Source organism: Zonotrichia albicollis, chromosome 13 (genome assembly GCF_047830755.1).
Source record: "Zonotrichia albicollis isolate bZonAlb1 chromosome 13, bZonAlb1.hap1, whole genome shotgun sequence".
Lineage (NCBI taxonomy): Eukaryota > Metazoa > Chordata > Aves > Passeriformes > Passerellidae > Zonotrichia > Zonotrichia albicollis.
Window position 1 is genome coordinate 9323597 of NC_133831.1, and position 21274 is coordinate 9344870.

Sequence of the window (21274 nt, forward strand, 5' to 3'; positions counted from 1 at the left end):
CTCTTGTCAAAGGGGGGAGAATTAGAACCTTGTTTCTTCTCTTACATAGTTTTATATATGCTTGCTAGGAAGTGAGATATTACCAAATATGGATTATAGGGCTCCAGCAGAATCTTTTCAGCCTGGCTGTCTGCCAAAAAAGTAAAATCTTCAGAAAACACAAGGCTATCATATTTGCCTGACATTTGTGGGGAAATTATATGTGTATGTGCACTATGGAGCACTCATGCAGTACCCCTGATGTTTCTCCAAAAGGCTGAGTTTGCTGTGTAACCGATATATTGCCAAATTTCTAATTGTGATTAACATTTTCTGAACAAGTGTATATGCTCACTGTAGTAAATTGATATGCTCATGTAGTAAACTGAATGTATTTCAGAATGCACATACATAACAAATATATGTGGAATTTTTGGACATATGGTGACCTGTTTGGTGCTGCTGTGTGCGCATAGCTGATGTGACCTAAATACAAAATAAGTAGGGTATGTATGTACATATGTATGAATAACAGAGAGAGGATTCCCAGGGGAATTGGGGAAACCTCAGGAGTCAGAGACATGCCAGGGATACACTGCATAAAATCTCATGAGTAAGAATCCGTATGTTACAATTCTTAGAATGTAAGAAGAAATAATTCATAAAAAATCTGTACAGGAGTTGTATGGCTTGGTGGTTTCATCTGTCCAGCAACAGCTAATGTCATTATAGGTATTCACAAATTATACCACCATCAACATTTTGTCTGTTATAATTTTCTGTGTTCACAGACAGGACCTTTAAACAGACGTTTCCAAGTGTAATTCCAGTCATAATTCAGTTTTCATAGTACTTTCCATAAATGTCTATTTTTGGTTATACACTGCTCTAATTCTTTACAGGATTTTTGTCAGTTTTAGACTGGAAAAATTTACAAGAAAAGCCAACTGCTTTTCACGTAGTATTGGTTTCTGAAAGAGTTTCAGAACCAAATTGCACAGACATATGTCAGAGGGAAATATGATCCTTTGTACAATTTGTGTATTTCATAGTGTTGAGTGAGGAAGGCTTAGTGCAGAAAACAGTGTTTTATAGGTAACCTATAACCCGATTGATTTGAAGCATGTCAATTTTTTGAAAAGCATCTATATGCTTGACTAATTTGTATTAACTATTGCAGTCATCTTTATAAGAATAAGCTCATTAATATTTAAACTACACATTAGCTGCATCTCCTATAAGGAGATAATTCCCCACAACTTCCAATAATTATCACCAAATTAACATGAACTGAGAATAATTGATTTGGAATAAATATTTTCTGTTTTAAGCCAAACCTGAGTAAAAGTGGTAACAATAGCTTTAGTAACCCATTATCTCCTCATTTTAGAGTCCATCTGTTTTAAAACTGATACAACTGAGTTCTGGGTTGAAACTGGACAATGCTGGAATTTGGACAATTGTTCTCTTATCCCATATTGCTCTCACTTTGCCTTACTTTTCACTTGTGTGTTCTAAATGAGCCTAAATTTGAGCACCTGTGGAATAGCTGTGAACTCCCAGAACTGCAGCATTTACATTTATTTAGTACCCACTGATCTGTTTATAATCTCTAGGTGAAAACACGCAGTTGCACGGAGATGTGTGTTGTAAACTTGTGGTATCTGGCTGTACCAGTGAAAGCTTGCTCTATAGATAGGATGTAAATGGAATCTTTTCTCAATGCAATGCAAATTTTATAAGCTCAGAAAACAGTTTTTGTGCAATGACGTGACAGGACAATCTGAAGAAGCACTCCGTGCTGTGTCATATTTATTTGGCTTTCATTTGAGAACATAATTCCTGCAGGGAATTCTGTTTCAGCCACAGAACGAGGCCTGTGAACAGCTCTTCATTCTGTCTGAATGTTCCCCTATGAATTGCTGATGGTTAGGAAAGCTCACAGTGACATAACAGGAGACAGCAGCTTTGTGCTTAGATGACAATAGTCTGTGTCTGTGCGAACAGCAACTGGCACCATTAACTACCTATCCATAGACTGAATGCAGAACAATTATCACTGCATGCATTAGAATGATGAAATCCACTCTGTTTCTATAGTAACAGGAGTAACAATTTATATTATGACCTTAAGAAAGTACAATATGACCATTTATTTTTTCTATATTTTTGCAGTTTTACGAGGAGCAGCAATTCTCAGAGAAAATAATGTTTAAGATGATGCACGTAATTGGCAAAGATAAAGGTAAGACGTACTTTTCCAGTAACAAAGAGATACACAACATACATTCAAGCTGGTGTGTTGATTTTGACTTTTGTTATGTAGAGATATACTCAATTTAATGCTGTTTGAAGGGGATTCTTCTGTTTATTACAAATAATTTTAAGTGGAAGCTTTAGAAAAAATAGAGTAAGAGAAAATATAATGAGGACCTTAGCAAGTCAAAATTTTGTAATTGGCCACATGGTCTGACATAAGCTACCCTATGAAAACCAGATATATATTCTGAGCTTTCTTCCTCAGAAGCACATCAAAGTATCAACACTCTGTAAGAGATTAGTTCATGGATATGTTTATTGTACTGCAGCATTTTTAAGCCTATCCAAGCTAGCATTTATTTAATTAGCTTGTTTGTTAGTAGCAGAATGCTGTGGCTAAATGTCTCACTAGGTTTTGAAAAAGCTATCTTTATAGATATTTTATGAATATTATGGTATAAACCTGTCAAGAGAGAACAGTTCTTGAGTTCTTTAAACTGATTTCAGCATTTTGCTTTAGTATTGCTTTGTTTCATAATCACCTCCCTTTACAAATGATATAGCACGTGTAACTGCGCAGTCATTTAGGAACAGCCGTAATTCTTGAAACATTTAATAATTTACAACCTTCCCTCTCCCTACATACTTGTCTTGCCCAAAGCCTCTCTCCTCATTATGTGCTAAATATATAGATGTTCCTGTGAGCCCCTCTGGGGCTCTGCTAGGAGTGAAGGATTATGGAATATCTGTTACCTACAGCTTCAGGAGTGTGACACTAATCCCTGCCTGGTGGTATTTCCTTGGGTGTTACAGAGACAACCAGATAAAAAAAGGAGAACTTAATTGTAACTCTGTGCTAAAACATCCTGTTCAGTCACTTGGTGCTCTTTCTTTCCATGGAGTAATTAATTGCAATGTTGAATTTATAAAATTTGTTTAAACTAAGATAAATTACTAGCCTTTATCATAATTCCAGGAGTGTCTATAGCCATGTGTTTTAGAAAAGTTTTTAACCTTCAGCACATTTATAAATTTCATTTATCTGTAGTAGAGCATAAAATACAGCATATTGTATCCTAATGCCTCTTTCTAAGCCCTAGCTTAGATTGCTGATTTAAATTGCTTTTTTATAATGCATATAGATGTTTTAAGTTCTTTTAATTTTTTATTATTGTGCATCCCAGTGTTAGAAACAGGTTTTCTCTACACAGGCAATTATAATGATAAACACAGACAGTTTTTTTAAAAATGCAAATAATTTCATTTTAGATAAGTAAGCATTCTGTTCAAAGTCTGAAATACTCAACTATTATTAAAATATTATCTCCATTTCTAAGTGGATTCAACTGAGCAAATAAGAAAAGTTAAGTAAGAGTTAAGATGCTGAATATTTCTGGTCTAGATTTGCACATTATACATGTCATCAGTTATATGAAAATAAATCTTGCTACTAGTTAGGCAGATTTTACATCATGTGTGAATTAGGAGATTATGTGACTGTCATCTGAGCAGGCAAGGAAACTACTTAAATAGAGCAGAAGAATGAAGAAGATTGCTTTTGTTCATGTAAAAAGAGCAATACTCAAATCTACCACACACAGTTTCTCTTCTGGAGCACAAATGGAATAAAAAGCTCTGTTTAGGCACAAAATGACACTTTGTTTTCTGACTTCATGGGATCAAGTGTGGTCTCAAAAACAGAGAAGTCTGGTTACTCACTCTGACTGTTCATTCTTCATTTTGATTTTGATGATTCTTCTATATGCATGTATGTTTTCTACTCCTCTGACAGTTCATCTCTGGGTGGAAGGAAGATTATTAAGAGAATTTGTGTGGAATGGAGAAAAAAGGAATGTAGGTTACTTATGCTGTTCTTAGAATTCCAGTGGCAGGATTATTTTTTCATAGTTACACAGTTATTTCCCTTATTTTAGCTTGCTTGTTCATAGAAAAAATGTAGAATTGTTTCTTTGTACTTCCTTGGGGCCTTTTATAGTTACAAAAGCTACTCAAACCATGTAGAATTCCCCCATTATTTTTATGTTAAACATCTGAAATGACCACCTTAAAAAAGCCATGTGGCAACAAAAGGAGAATTTTGTGAATGAAGAGTTAATGCTACAATTGATGTGCAAGTACCAAATAAATCTTTTAAATTTCAATTCAATCTAGAATTAACAAATCAAACTTCCAGCTATTAGTAACATCCTCAGAAGAATAAAGGAGATTAAATAGTTAGGCTGTGAACACTTACACATTCCTTGTTAAGCCATAAAAAGCTGAAGAATCATAGTAATGGTTAACAGTAAATTCTGCTCCACACACAGACATTCATCAATAAAATATTACTGCAATAATGGTAATATTACATTAACAAACAGTGCTTTGTAATTGGAAGCAAACTGAAAAAGAGCTGTGACAAGGATAGATAATCACTGTGTTTTGTAAGGCAAAATTAACAGCCAAATATGTCTGATTTTACTTAGCATGTATCAGATTGACTTTATATTTTAGGGACAATTTTCTACTTGCTGAGCTTCTATTTGTTCATGCAGTTTTTAGATTACAAAATCACTGTTTCCTAATCCCTACATCAGCATAGCTACATCGTCATTAAGAAATATCTAGTTTTTTTCCCCACATTGATAGATGTACAAATATATGTTGGTTTTCACTCACTGATCCTTCAAAACTGAACACAAGTGAAAAAACTGAACTACACTTCTCTTCATGAAAACACCTCAAGCAACTTTTCTAGTTTTGGCAAATCATCGAGAAGATCAGGGAACAGGATTCTTTTCCAACTAGGTGCTCATTTGGAAATGAAAATAAAAATAAGTAAAGTGGATGAATGACAGCTCATTTTATTCTGCTGCAAGTGTTCATCTAGGACTAATGTGCACAGTTTTTGCAGCTTGTTCTTGTTTGCCTTCTTGTTTGCTTAAAGAATTCTGCTCAAGATCCTGAATGTTAATACATGCCTTGAATTCCTATTAGTATCCCTATTTTACCTCTGCTGCTACAAAGGTTCATAAATAGTTCTGCTTTTTGGCCTGGAACTAGGCAGAGAGTCTGTAATGACAGACTTCAGTGATGACCAAGTACAGAGAAAGTTCAGTAAATAAAGAGCAAGGCTGTGGTTCAGTTTCCAAAAGGGAAAGGCTATATGCAGAACATGGCTTTCAACATAACTGGTAGTTTCCATTCTGTGGTTTTAAACATATGAATTTCAAATTAAGCCTATGGTGGCTTTGATCTGGTAAGATTTTATTAAATGGAATCTATTTCTAATTTTCCCTTATATCTTGGCTTCTATTCTTTAAAGAATTACTCTTCAATTTTACAGACCTATATGAAAGTATTTTAAAAGTTAAGTAATGAGAATTCCAAAGGCTAATCTCCCTATATAATCTGATTTTTACCTTTGTTCCACCATTCCTGTAATATCCTTTAAAATATTAATTTGATAGAGAAGGAAAATGTCACAAAATTTGTATATGGATATGAGTGTAAGTCATGTCTCCATGGCATATGGTATTCAGCTAAGCCTGGTACAGTTGACATATGTTTAAGTACAGTCTCTTTCTGGTATTAGGTATTTCAATTTCTTCCTTTGCATTTGCTGTAGATAAGATGACACGGGGCATTTATAACAGTCATAGATATATCATTTTTCTTGAACAAATTGTTTCTGTTTACTTAAACCTTTCCAGAGAGTTACTGGAAAAAATTGCTATGCAGAGTGAAAACACCAGATCTCTACTGCTGGTAATAAATTCAATTTGCAATAAACTCCAGTCCAACCTGACTTACTCTGTTGTCCATAAATTTGTGACATCTCAAGGACTGGAAGACTTTACTCTTCTGCTGTCATTGCTTGCTGTCCTATATGGGGGAAATTTACTGACATTTTTTGGATAAAGTATTGGTAGTCCGGTCCTTGTAGTCTTTACCTTTGATTTCCAGGTTTTTGCTAGGCCACTGTTAAATCTGTGGCCAGCTGCAGTGTCTAGCAGAGGGTCCTGCTTAGTTCCTTTAATCATCATGTGGTAAGGAACACTGGGTCCCAGAGTGGAACCACTGGCTTGTCATACTGCAAGAAATCTGGATAGAAAATCTTTCCAAAAATTGGATTCACTCCTCTTATGTTGCCATAGCAATATCAACTGCATATTCTGAAGTGAAAGTTTTTAATTTAATGTGAATAGCTGAATTAGGGAAGGAGCACTTAAAAGCTTTAGATATGTTCTACTTTCCTAGACATGCATAATAATAATGTACCTTAACTTGAATTTATTTTAGGAAAAGGAATGAGAACAAAGAATTCTTTAGTGGCAGAGTATGATGTCTTTTAATTATGTAGTTTACAATGAGTGCAAAAAATGGAGGACACCATTTGTAAAGTTAAATTGAAACACTAAAAGAAAGTACTCAGTAATTTTGTAGCTTCATGAGCTATACCTCATGAACTACTGTCCTGAGTGATAGTAGTCTTCTGCTCTTAGATTTATTCCTTATAAATTCAGATACAGTAGAGGAGATGTGTACAAATTATCTACCACTGCAAACAGATTCCTGATCCAAGCATGTACACTGTCTTCTTTTATTTCCTCCTTAATCAGCTTTGTACTGTGATTTTTGCTTTCTGCTGATATATGGACTTGTAATGTTAAAAAATTATATACCCTTTACAAAGAAATAAAGAAATCAGACATGTCAGGATAAATTTACCAGATATTTAACTACCTAGTGTTTATTAAGGATGCGAATCTTAATAAGGAGTGCACCCAGCTGGGATGCCACAAAACTCTGCTTTTATGATGGCAGACCTGTAGGGCTTTAGTTGCTGCAAATAAGGTGGTGCTGCAGTACAGCCTGCAACACTGTGGCTGCACTGAGACTGGATTACCATTTGGTTGGGGTGATTTTGGTTTTTTAAAACTATGTTTTAAAGGAAAATGTTTTTGAAATACCTCTTCTCCACACTGCATCAAAGATCCAGTTTAACAAGACCCAATTCATATTTAGACCTCAATATTCAATAATGACAAGTTAAAAATACACGAACTGATGGGAACTTGCTGGTTGATCAGGAGTTTAGGAGACTTGTTCTTTCATTTCTATCCTAAATGGAAACTGCTGACTTTTTAAAAGAATCTCTCCCTTTAATTGTGGACTTTAATTGCTAACACCAGGCTACAAGTCTGGGCTTGAAATGGTAAAGTACAAAGCACAGAGTTCCAGTGATTTTTGAAAGAGTAGCCTTTTAATCTGGTTATTTGGTTTCATGTTCTTTGTTCTTTGCTATTTAAAGTTTGTGCATATGTTTGTGCTACTGCAAGATCCTGCAGTGGCTTTAGAACTGGTAGTGGTTCTAGTCCTTGAAGCCTGAACTTCTCTCCTTAGAGTACAGTAGCATGTCATTAGTCCAGGGCTCTGTTATTATGTCAAAATCTTTCTGCATCCTTGAATTTTTAGCTTCTAATTATAGCACTATCACTAACTAAAATAACACAAATAAAATGAAGTCTTCCCAAACCCACTGATAATTGTCAATTTATGTATTTAGCCCTATGTACCTGGATGCTGGCTGAAATTAGATACAGATCTTCCCAATGTTTGTTTGTATTTAATTTGTCCATCCTAGGTTGGAATGGTACATAATGCTTCAATTAAAACATGATTTCCCTATAAAATATGTTCAAAGCACCCTCACTCTGTAATGACATAACTGCAAACAGAATTCTTTCATTAATAGTTTGTTAGCATTGGTTGCTCATTAAGAAGCTGACCAGTCTTTCAGTTCCATATTACCCTTTAAGGTACAGGGGAAAACATGGCATACTCTGAAGTGTCTGAATTAGAGTGTAATTCTGTTGGTAACAGAGCCTCAGTAATGGGTAGTACAAGCCAGGATCTTCAAAAATAATGGAATTCAAGGGATTATGGTTTAGCCACAGCATTATGACAGGAGAGAGCTTGTCTTTGGATTACATTTTCCCAGCTACTATTTTGTCATTTCAAAGTCCAAACTCATTTTATTAAAGGATTGCTTTATTTTGAAGACAGAGGAAACTTCCTTCTACCTAATGGACAGCATGTGGGTATTGGGAAGGGGGAAAAAACCCTGTATTTTTGGTTTGCCTCAAAGTTGTTTGCAATGGAAAACTGCCTGTAATTTCAACATACAAATACAAGCCTGATTACTGCATTTGAGGGAAAGCTATTTTTGACAATTCAACAGCTTTGAGCAATGCAGTTGTGACCACATTATCTTAGTGGAGCCCACTTTGTAAGGTGCTGCTGCTACCAAAATAGCTGTGGTTGCTGTGCTGGTTGCCTGGCTGTACTTAGAGCACCATGGGCTCTATTTCCCTATGCAAGTGAAGCAAATCATGTTATACAGCTAGAGAATCTTATTCTAGCCTGGGTATCTACCCAGAGACAAGAAAAATCATGCTGAGAAAGGAAAAAAAGCTATAACTATTTATCTGTTTATCTTTGCATACCAGAGGAGCTAGATAATGAAGTATTCTTTTCCAGTCTTGTTTCTAACATGTAAAATGTTGAACTAAAGGTTGGACTGGGACATTTACTATCCCAAAGCTGTCTGGCCTTACCAGTTAAAGACACAAGCTGTGGCATAGACTTCTTAAGAAAAATGGCTGATATGCAGTAAAATACAGAAATTGAGAGTTAGTTCAGAGTTAGGATTAAAAATAAAGACAGGAAAGCATATCAAGGCATTTGGAGGCAACCATGGCAACCATTTAATTTCTTTTTCTTTCAATTACATTGTCATTTAAAACATTCTAGGCTTTTGACTCAGTTTATATGAAGTAGAGTTCTAAAAATTACTTTTCTTTTCCAGAAAAATTACATTTTGTTCTATGTTCTCACTTCCTTGCCTTCATATGAAGGCAAATATAAGCACTGTTTTCCACTGACTGAATTATTTCCCTATGAGGTCTTCCTTTATTTCTATCTTGAAAAGAGAAGCTCTCTTTTTTTTTATTCATGGAGCTTAAAAGAAATGCATGCAGATTCGTACTCAGAGATTATTTTGCATTTTGTTCCAGGATTCATGCATCAAACATCAGTGCAGCTTAAGAATACTCTGATTGCTAGATTTCTGTTTAAATGTTTCCAAGCTGTTACAAGGCATGTGAAATACAGATCTAATTTAAAGGGTTTTGTGCTACCAGGCATCACAAATATAATACCTAGGTGAATCATACATATTTATTTACAGGCCTAAAAATGCATTTTATTCTTGCCTTATGAATAAACTATAGTGGTTGCCTGGAAAGCTCCAGACCCTGAGCTGTGCAGCTTTGACCATAGGATCCACATAGGATCCATTGTGATTTGTGATACAACCTCACTTTATGGAAGAATGAGGTTTGGAGGACTACAGCTAAACTTTATAGTCTTAGTAATTTCTAATATGCAAAAAATCACTGAGTTCTGAGAACTGCCATCAGTTCTGAATTTCAAGTTTGGCAGTTCCACTCAAAGCTATGTGAGTTAAAATCATAGTTTGGACATGACACAGTAATGCACCACAAATTAAACTAAACCATACTGGTATTGTTTTGCAAATAGTTTTAAAAGAAAAGGATAACTTAATACCTATGATCCTCATGTGGATGTTAAATTGTATTTTAACATCAGCCTCTTATGATCAATTTAGTAGTAAATTAAACATCTCCCTATTAATTCTGTATGAAATTTATTCTTCAAGGACCTTTTTCAGGAGCAGACCTCGAGTCTGATGTAGAAGTGTTACTGTATTGATTTAAGGAGCTTTTTAAATGAGTAATGTGCTCTAGTGCAAGAAGCATTTGCTTACACCTCATTACACATTTCATGGTGTGATGTGCCATCTAGTGTCACACTCCCCAAAAGGAGGAAAACACTGCAAAATCCTTCAACAGTACCCTTGGAGAGTTAGGGAATTCTCTGAAATGTTGTGTGTTCAGGAATGAACTGAGCATAAACAGTAAAGAACTAATGTTTACATCTGTTTTTTCTGACTGTTAATTTAATATTTGCCATGTAGTGCTCTGTTCAATAACCCCCGTTGTCTGGGGATAAAAATCTATTAAAAAACTCTTTTCCCAGCTACAGCCATGCATTTTAGTGTTCATGCCTAAGGAACTGTTGATACCTGTAGCATCCTGTATGAGAGTGCTCACTTCATGCTATACTTAAAAAGAAGTTAAATTACAAAGAGAAACAAATTTCTAAGGGCTTCTAAATGCATACAAATGGGCAGGGAAAATTATCAATAGCCCCAGAGATTTTGTAAGGATTACTCACACTATATGTTTTGTAGTGCAATGATATATTCTTTTAATAAGCTTAATTGGTCAATATTGACTTACTCTGCTTCCTTCCTACAAACAGATGGAATTTCATGAAGTCAGTAGGTACATTTTGTATGCCTAAAGACCTTTTACAAAGCTATTATTACCTGGGGTTTTTTTCCCGCCTCACACAATAACTCACATAATCATATGTCATTCTTTTTCATCTAAACAAGAGGGAGAAATGGAGAAACTCACCATATTCAAGCTCTTTGTGTTTCTGATATTTATTTCCTGCATTGTGTCGGTTTTCTAAATTAGCCTCATTTTTAACAGTTTCAGGCACAGCAGTCTAGCAGCAGCTTGTTTTGTGGTCTGGTAGCCAGCTCATCTGAAATAGGAACTATTAAAAGTACTTGCCAGACAAATACAACTTTATCTGCATTGTAGTTAAAGAAGGGCTTAAAGTGACTTATTTTACTATGATGGTGAACTTCAGAATCACTGTATTTCTGAGTTAGCAGATGAAGTAGTAGACTATAAATGGAAAAGATTAAATGGTACATCTTAAAAAATACAACATACTTTTGTTTGAAAATTAACCTTAGTTAAAATACAGTAGAAAACTGCAGATCTTGGTGGTTATAATGAATTGAATACATAAAGTGTAAAGAGGGTAACTGTGAAATCTCTTCTGGTTTTGTATGTATAAATTAATTATATCACTACTCTTGTTGCATGTTAAGTTTTGTAAAAGCTTATGTTGAGTCTTCTGTTTCTGTAAAAGAAAGAAGAAAAAAAAAAGTGATTCATACAATTCCCACAGTTCACTGTCACTCAAGGAAATTGGTGCTATACATCTTTCAGCGCATGTTCATATAGACAAAATGGCCACTCATTCTCACAACAGATTTTAAAACTTTATTAAGTATGCACATGAATTTAGGGTTATGTGACTAACATTTTGATTGACTGGGATATAAAAATGTTACCTCACAAAATTAGTTTTTATGGGAATCATAATTAGAATCATAGCAAGAGTGCGAAAGAGCAAATTGTTCTGTTCATTAGAAAGTCTGCCTACAGAATTCTAATTTCACAATATTTATTGGCAGTGGTGGTGTAAGTATTGTGTGTAGCAGAAGGAGCTCAGCTTGACTGTTCAAATCCCAGATGGAACTTGGGCTGCTGGTGGTTGAAAAATTCTATATTTGAATTACAAATTCCTGCAAATGTTGATGCAGAAGAATAATCATGGAACAGGAAGAAATCAGAAAGCTGGAGAAGTAGAACTGATCTGAATATATTACCTTCCACTTGGGATGACGTTTTCCTGACACTGCTGGTGTCTGACTAACAGCTCAAAATGTCACATGAAGCACAATATGGCTCCTATACCCCAGGACAGGATGCTTGTCAGGCAAGTTATTAGTCTAGAGAGTTCTTCAATGCATATTAAGTCAAATTACGACATGAAATACCATTTTTTATGTCAAGACCTACAAAAATCTTTAATAACATTTTCATGAGCATTTAAAAAGAAGCAATTGATGCAACAGATTTCTGGAATACTGCTACACTTGCATGGGTTTTAGCTGTTCTTCAGCTGGCTGCCTGTGTTACCTTTCAATTTTAAAGCTTTGGGGATGTAAGCTTTTGAAAGTCTCTACTAGGATGTAAAGGTTATATCATCAGTTTACAGAAAACATCATACCTGCTGCTCTGCACAGTAGGAAATAAACTCTGAAAAATGGATTTATTGAGAGATTTTGAAAGAACAAATTAAAGTTTGTCATTTTGCCATAGTTCTTTTAATGCATAAAACAAAAAGCAGAACTGACTCTTCCTCTAATCTTTTGAGGAGGTGGAAGAAAGGAATATATATTTCCATTTTGTCTAATGAAAAAATGCCTCTAAGTATTGTTACAGTGGCTCTGGGTGGCTGCTGCCCTTTGTGTCAGAGCAAGTGCTGAGTATTTTGTCTGGTGTTAACACTGTGAGTTAAGGAAGAAGGGAGACTGCAAAATACACAAAAAAGGGTTCAAAATCCTGAGAAAAATGTACACAGAGAGAAAGAGTGAGAAAAGAAAGAAAGAGGTATATAACAGGTGGGAAGAATGAATGAATAACTGAGCATTATGAATATAATTAGGGAAAAGCAAAATAAAAGGGGAGGACCTGATGGGAAGATAAGAAATTACAAATTAAATTATATAAAGATGAGGGAAAAGAATTCCTATGCACCTGGAAACAAGTAATGCTTTGTGGAATCTTTAAAAAAATATAATGCAAAATAATCAATGGAATCTCATTGTATATATAAGACTTAAGTTAGCCTTTACTTTGTTATGCTTGCTATCCACCCTGGCATAATACATACCAAAAACATCCAAAAGTCCAAAAAACATCCAAAACCATCCAAAAATGTGTTGCCTGTCATGTGTGATCTACTTTTTTGAAAACCTGTTCCCATAGCAACATTGCTATTGCATGGTAGTCTAGGTAAGTATAGCAAATCAAACTTGAAATTTTATGGGTACACGTTTTTTCTTGCCAGAATAAACACACACACACATTGTGGGGGTACTCAGATGGCACACTGTATGTTTGGGAGCCCAGGACAGTTGGTTGGGATCTTTTCTCACTCAGATATAAATGTATAGTAGAACTTAATGATTTCAATTATTCCACAGAACCTCAGGTTAGAAAACCTGAAAATATAGATGAAATTCATAGTTATCTCTATATTTTTTAAGGCCTCAAAGCATATTTTTGAAAAGAATAAATATTCTGTGGAAGTAGATTATTAACTGCAAGCCTGAATTTCTGTCTGTTCAAAAGATTAACATTTAAATTGTGTATTTATGTTACATCTTGAATTAGGAATGTTATTATAACCCACTTGGAGCTTGATTGATTAAAAATCTACCAATTCTGTAAACCACGGCATACTGGAGTGAAAACTAGCAATCTATGTGGTGAATTCCCAGAGCCAGGTGAAATGTGCAATTTTGGCCGAGAGATTTTATTATTGCTTTTTTTCTTTGAATCAGGCAATGATGAAAATATAAATGGTAGCATATGTAATAATGATAAAAGCAGTAATAACTCATCCAGAGCTGCAAAACAGTGTTTCCTATGCCAGCTTTATATGTATACTTGCACAAATCAGTTTTCTCTGCACCCCTACCTTGCTTAATCCTGCTGTGCATGACGACAATGGCACTTGAGTATCTTATGACTGACTAGGGGAAAAGTGAACAAACATTTTTCTACAAGGAACAAAAGGGGGAAGGACACTCTGCTGACTCCAAAGGGAAAAGGATGATATCCAGTGTTTGTGTACTATTATTTAAATGTTAAATAGAGGGAAAACTTAATGAGGAGCAGTTGAGGGCTCTTGGCTTGTTCCGCCTGGAGAAGAGACTGAGAGAGGATCTCATGGTGGGCTGCAGCTTCCTCTGGAGGGACAGTGCAGGGGCAGCACCGATCTCTTCTTGCTGTGACAGGACCCGAGGGAACGGCTGCAGTTGTGCCCCGGGGGAATTAGGTTGGATATTAGGAAAAGGTTCTTCACTCAGAGCGTGCTTGAGCACTAGAGCTCCCCAGGGCAGTGATCACAGCTCCAAACCTGGAAAAACTCGAGGAGTATCTGGAAGATGCTCTCAGGCACAGGGTGGGATTTTTGGGGTGTCCTGTGCAGGGCCAGGAGTTGGACTCAATGATCCTTGTGGGTCCCTTCCAACTCAGCATAATCTATTTTCATTTGCAATTTCCTGCATGAAAACCTGCCATGTGAATAATCTACTTCTGTTTCTAGCTGTATTAAACCTTTCAAAACTCTGGTCTATTAGAAAGCAAGTCACGCAGATCAGAAGGGTTGAGATGTTTATCTTGTATCGTATAACAGTGTTACATTTCTAAAAGTAAAAAGAAATCCCAGTGAATTCCAGAGTTGCACATCTAAGGGTTAGCACATTTCTGCACAGAGGTTCCTGCATCAATTCAGCCCTGATCTGACAAGCATGTGTTGCTATGGCAATGGAGATTATTGAGTGTGAACATGCTGCTGCAGCTGGGTGACAAAGATGAAGCCTAATTTTTAAATTAATTTTTATTTTAAAATTAAGGAGGAAATTTTATCAGTCAGTCTTAGGAACCCTGTGTAAAATTCTAGAGTATATTAGAATGGTACTAACAACTTTCTAACTTTTCTTTCTGTTCTGCAGCTGATGTGCTTGAGGAGCATGTTCATTCCAACAGAGAAAACAGAACACACAGCTTTCCTGGTTTAGTTTCCTGCTGCAGAAGACAAAAGTAGCAGTTAAGTATAGAAAATAATTTTTAAAGCAAACATCAGTTTGTGTAAATACATTATTGCCTGCATATTCTAGGTATCTTCATCAATGCATTAGCTCTGCCAGATCATCCTCTGGCAGTTATGTAAGGGGAATTAGTCAGTTTGAAAAGGAATACCTTAGTTTCCATGGAGCTCCTCCAGTTTTCATGGATGTGTTTGTAGGTTAGAACTTTACTGTGGGTAGAAAAAGCACTGAAATAAATGGAGCACAGAAAGGCAATGTAAAAAGATATTGAAGAAGAAAGAAATTACACAGTAAAGAATAATCAACATTAAGCACTACATAGGTAAGTACTTCTACAACATACCAGATCACCCTGATAGGAACATAAATACTTTTCTTAACATTTCCTCTTAACTCTCTTAAAGAGTCAAAGACATTGCTTGTGATTAGCAGCATAGAAATTAAACACTGGGAATTGTGTAATGTCTGGTTTGTAGATTTGTGGTTAGTTGGTGCTGTGCTGTGCCCCGTTATTTCTGGACTGGCTGTCAGGTGCAGGTTAAGAAAGTTTCCATAAGATCCTGGACTTGTACATCTTGTTCTAACAATTCTGACTTAAAGAAGTAAATAAAATTAATCTTAAAATCTGATTTAAACCTACTGTATTTCAGTCAGAAACCATTCCACCTTGTCCTTGGGCTAAGGATCTCAGTGAATGAGACAGCACTTTCCCCCTGCCCCCACCAAACCCCAAATATCCACAAATACTGTAGAGCTCAGGATCACAACTGAGAATCAGCTTGATTAAAAAATAAAAGTAAAAAATATTTTCTCTAGCAGAGAATCACCTTTTTTTCATAGTGGAATATGCAAAGCAGCAGTATTTTCATTAGCTTTGCAGATTGCAAGGTCCCAGTGCTCAGTGCTCTTTGTCAAAAGGCAATTGTGTCTGACTGGACTTTGCAGTGGATTGACTGTCTCAGCCAGCATCAGGCACCCAGCTGTGCTTGAACTGATTGAGTGTCCTCTGTAAATCTAATTATAAATATAAACAATATCTTCAAGGGCTCATTAAAAGGGTAATTACTAGTTTTGGAAACATCTCTAATGAAACACTGCCAGTCTAGAACTAGATTTAAAAGCCACAAGCTGATTTTAAAGCACGATATAATAAGTCTCTGGACTAAATGTAGTTTTTTCAGGCAGAAGCTTTGCAAATTACCAGAAATAGAGAATTCAGTAACAAATTAGAAGATGTGCTTTCTTCCACAGTTGACTTTCCAGTGCAAGTCTAACTTAGCGATCAATGGTAAAGCTGAGGAGAATTTTAAATGCTATAAACACAGGTTTGAATTCTCTGTGAATAGAGAAATGAATAAACACGCAAATTTAGAATCAGTTGTGACCACTTAAAAATGCAGTCTTTGATCAAAGGTATAACTATTATCTGTCCAAGCAGCTGGCCCCGATGCTTTTGCTGCTCTAGAATCATGCAGACACCACCTATTGTCCCTTTTCTGGCCATGCAGTGTTAGAATTCAAACACTGCTATTTTACTAGGAGAGTTTCTTAATCGATGAACATTCTGTTTGCCAGGTCTGGGGCAGTTCTAACACCTGGATGAACCAAAAAGAAAAGTTGCATTTCTTGATGCATCCAATGAAATTTTGTATTACAATACGTGCCATGTATCTCTCCTGTTTTATGTAAACAGTAACACAGTTACTACAAAACAGTAAAACAGTAACAGGATTTGTTTGTCTACAAAATATAAATCTCTTTAAATTCAAGTGTAGCAGAATCATGGTAAACGTCTTTGCAAGTCCTGGATAATAACTGACAACTGCAAGCTAGGTTTGGAACTTGCATTGGGAGTTGGTTTATCATGTTTCAGTAAAATTTTGCATCTCAAATTTAAAGAGGAAGTGGGAGTAAAGACAGGTTTGCATCAAGAATGTAGCGCTTCTATTCAGCCTTGAAATAACCATGTAAAATAAGAGTGCTTAGGAGGTAAAAACTGGGACAAGTAATTGAATACATAAATAAAGAGTAAGGAGAAATTTTCAAGTGATTCACTACCTTCTTCTGTTCTGAAGTTTGCCCACCCACTCCTACATGCCACCTCCTGTGGTGCAGGACGTTTCACTGTAATGTGGGAGTTTAGCATACAAATTCCTACTGACTGATTTGTGCATAGCTTCCCACACACCTTTTGAAATAGGGTGCCTTATTTAGAAAAGTAAATGAGTCTTATAGCTATGTCCCAAACTACTAGTGCAGTGGGTTGAAAATTACCCATTACATCCATTTTGAATTAATAGGCATTTCATAATTTTTTACTTTGCTACTGAGACAAGTCAGTGCCCCAACTCTGGGCAGTTGGTAATGCAGAGAACAGTGATCCTGTGCTGAGGATTGGAAAGCTGCAGATGCAGCACCTTGAAACAAGGACCTTACAGAGGGTTAAACCACAAAACCACTGAAATCAAATTTGCTCTGATGTTGACTCACTGCTTGCCTTGATGACACACACACAGAGCTTGGGAGAAAATGAGTTCTTTCCCTGCAACCAATTCATAACTGAATTGTAGTAAGGAGGACACGACAATAGGAAAGGAATAATTAACAGCTTATCAGTGAAAGTTTGTGACAAGTCTCAGGAGCCTTCAAGATGTGCTCTGGGCTGCTTCAGTCAGTTTTGTGTCTCATAGAAGGCACCAGAACCTGCTCCCATTTGCTGAAGACAGACAGAGCTTCCCAGTCTGTTTTAGTGTTGGTTGCAGCTGGAACTCAGATCTGTTGTGGTAAAACAGATGGAATGTAAGGTCAGCTCTAAACCCTACTGCTCCTATTATTTATCACAACTTGATTCATTTCAGCAGAGAAAAATAAGGCATTTCCTGTTTTCAACATGCCTCTTTATAAATGAAAGCATTTTTATGAATAATGTGTTTGTACATTTCTGAAAACTCAGTCTGAACCTGACCTTTCTATTTGCTTTCTATTCATTAGTGAAACCAGACAAATCAGTTTAATTTCTCAATTCACTAATTGGAGTACAGGAACTAGAAACAAACAACAAACAATAACAAATTAAATTGTTTACTCCATTGACCTGAAACATTCAGGAAAAAACACTGACTGAGCATACACTTAGCATTTACAAAAGCCTTTCTGAAAGGAGTAAATGCACAGTATCTTATTTTATTCCATTAATATGTATTACTTCTTAAGAGCTTGATGCTAAATATTTATTACCAAAAACAGCCTTACATTAAGTATAAGATGACTTTTTCATGTAAATTTGATCCCAAATCCTGGCTGCTTTGTTGTACAGAAATAGGGTGATGTTCAGCCTTTAGTATTACAGAAAATCTATTCAGCTGAAAAACTAAATAAAACTTTGAAAATGTAAATATTTAACAGAGGCTACAAGCAGAGAATCATAGGAGCAGTATTTCTTTTTCTTGCACCTCACTGTTTAATGCTTCTGAAAAAACCATTTGCTAGTAGTTGGTCACACTTGGGCATACATCCAACAGGTCATTATTACATTAACAAAATGGATTTAATTTATGGATTAACAAAATCTGGCAATTTTAAAAAATAAATTTGGTAAAGCTCTCTCTAACTTTTGCTATGGACCAAACTATTTCCTTACCTAAATCCTATGAGATATTATCATCACAAAAGGTATAAACTTTACTTTACAAATGGAACCCTTCTAGACTGATCATAAACAAATGAATTAGGTAATAAAACTTGCCTTGTTCTACTGTTAAGCTCCAACAGAAACAGATTCTTGTGTAAATTAGGTGATACTCCTGTTTTAGAGATGTATAGTACTGTCTTGTGTGCTTATGTCCTTGTCGAAGTGGTAGTAAATAAGTGCTCCTCCTCAGAAAGTTAATAACAAAAACATCTGGAAAAGCAATAACATGATGACCTTGAATTTATTGCACAGGCTAGTCTGAACAGGGAGATGAAGTAAACTATGGTCTGTATTCTTAAAATGGAAGGCATGGAAAATGCAAAATACAGTGAAACTTGTGGGCCTTAGGTGAGTCTCAACTCCTTAGCTGGGAACTGAGATATCTTCAGATGAAGCCAAGAGACCAGAGCTGGGCACCTCACTCACCATGAATAGCAGAGGTCTCTGAGACCTGCAGTGCTGACTGACTTCTAGCTAAGTGGAGTTAGAGAAAAGGAGACAAAGTTTTCTATCTTCATGTAAATCCAGATCCTTTGCTGCTTCTCACAGGAAGCATTCTCTTAAGACAAATGGTCTATACATACATAGATCCCTTGCAAATATTTGATAACTTCAGGATTCCCCCAGCTGCAGTCTTTAGCAAACCAACATCACCCTCTTCTGGCCAGGGAGCCTCAAGTTAGCTCTTGGTAAGTAGACTGATATAGGATGCCAGTAACTGCAGACCTGCTAGCTCCATGTTTTTTCCTTCTCTCTCATGGAGTCAGAATTTTCCTTTTGCTTTGAAGAAGTAGATTTTAAAAACAAACACAAATACATCATAGCCCCACAGACACCATTCTACCAGCCCAGCCTCTCACTTCTTCATGCTGCCTGACATTTCAGTTCTCTTTTCTGATTTCCTGACACCCTTAAGCTCTGAGCTAAATGCTGCCTTTGTATAGGCATCCCTGCTAAGAAAACTGGGGTTTCTTTAAGGGAATTTGCCATTATTGAAGCATTTGGTCTCTCTCCAAAAAGAGACTCTACATAAGACTTGATTGTCAACAATTTGCTTCTGTCTGTGTGGAAGATTTTCATGCTGTGTTTGGCTTTGGAAGGTTTATTTTTGCATGAAGTGCTGAGATTTACACATCATTTAAACAAGGAAAAAACCTTGGGCTCAATGACAAAAGCCTGGTTGGAAAGGTTTGAATTGAAAGCAAGGAGGAAAGGGCTTATGTCACTGGATTAGGAGCCAAAACTAGACTGAGGAACTTTTTAATTGAATATTTGGTAGATTTTTTTAATCTTTCATGTTCATAGAAAGTTTTGGGTTCAAAGCAGTCTTAAAGATCATGGGCAAGTTCTCCTACAATGAGCAGAGACCCTTTACACTAAACCAGGCTGCTCAAAGCCCCATCCCACCTGGCCTTGAATGCCTCCAGGGATGGGGTATCCACAGCTTCCCTGGAAACCTGGCCCAGTGCCTCACCACTCTCTCAGGAAAGAATTTCTTTCTAATATTCAACATAAACCTACTGCCAGTTTGAAGGCATTCCCCCCTGTCATGTCCTATTTTAGCTCTGTATTTCTTTATCACATCATGGCCTGGCATAAAAGTACTAATGGACATAATAGAAAGATGGAAAGTGTGAAGCAACATACACTCACCAGCAGTTGAAAAAACAAGGATGCACCTTCCTAGGGGATAAATGGCTTTGGAACCCTGAGTTAGTTCAGCAAGATGAAATTAATAACAAGGAATGTGTTATGCAGACAATGCATTTATTCACACATTACATTTTCCTCAAGCATTCTCTCCTCCATCCAAGAGGGGCATGGCTGCTTTGCCCTTTCTCACTTGCAAATGATCTGCAGACTGAAGATGGTTTAATGACAAGAGGACTTTGGAGTTTAAGGTACATTATTAGATTCCACCTAAAAATTCAAACAAGTTACCTATGTCTGAGTCAAACGGGGACAATAGTGCTTCCTGCATCTAGAAAAACCACAAAAGCTCAAGGCTGAAGCAGTTACAAGCAGAGTGAGGATTTCACACATATCAGAGATTATACCATTCTTTACTATATGATTTTTCTCCCACTGAAACCTCTTTAAGAATTCACTACACCATTTCTCCTTCCAAAGTCCTTCCAGACCTGAGCTATGTCCCTTGCAAGAGCTGTCTCCCAGATTTCTTTATGGATTCCACTGTCATCTTTCATCTGCACTGGTCACAGGGCATTTAGTGAGATTTCCTATATTGTAATCTTGCCTTTTGTTTTCAATACAGGTACAAAGGCTCTGCTAGCACAGCTATGATAACAGCAGTGGTCCTGGCTATTCTTAACCTTGCTTAGACCTGGACTAGAATCCTTCTTTGACTACCTCAGACATAATAACATAATCTCAAAAATACTAATAGTGATGAAAACACTTGATCTGTAGGCACAGTATTTTCATGCAGTCAAATTTACCATCTGTCTTGATGATTTTACTCACATAAGGTGACATTTTTAGTTATACATGGAATTGCAGCTTGGTCAATAAATCTGCCTTCCCAAAAAGGTTACCAGGTGTGAGTCAGTGGTTACAAGCAAAGTGAAAACTTTGAGGTACAAGATTTATCCATTATTCAGCAGTGCAATAAGAAAACAGAGCTGACAGCATTTGCAGCACTTTTTTAAAAATACATGACTTCTTTTGTACATCGTACACTACATACTATA

The 21274-nt window shown here is 36.2% G+C and overlaps 1 protein-coding gene across 2 annotated transcripts in view; it reads left to right on the forward strand.

Annotated features, from left to right (window-relative positions):
- Positions 1-1938: 1938 nt before the first annotated feature.
- The window catches only part of LOC102062713 (leukotriene B4 receptor 1), a 54529-nt gene continuing 35193 nt past the window's right edge, over positions 1939-21274 (forward strand). For both annotated transcript variants that reach the window (XM_074551012.1, XM_074551011.1), the window contains exons 1-2: positions 1939-2224; positions 14777-14870. The gene's annotated coding sequence lies outside the window, so the exon portion shown is untranslated. The remainder of the gene's footprint in view (positions 2225-14776; positions 14871-21274) is intronic.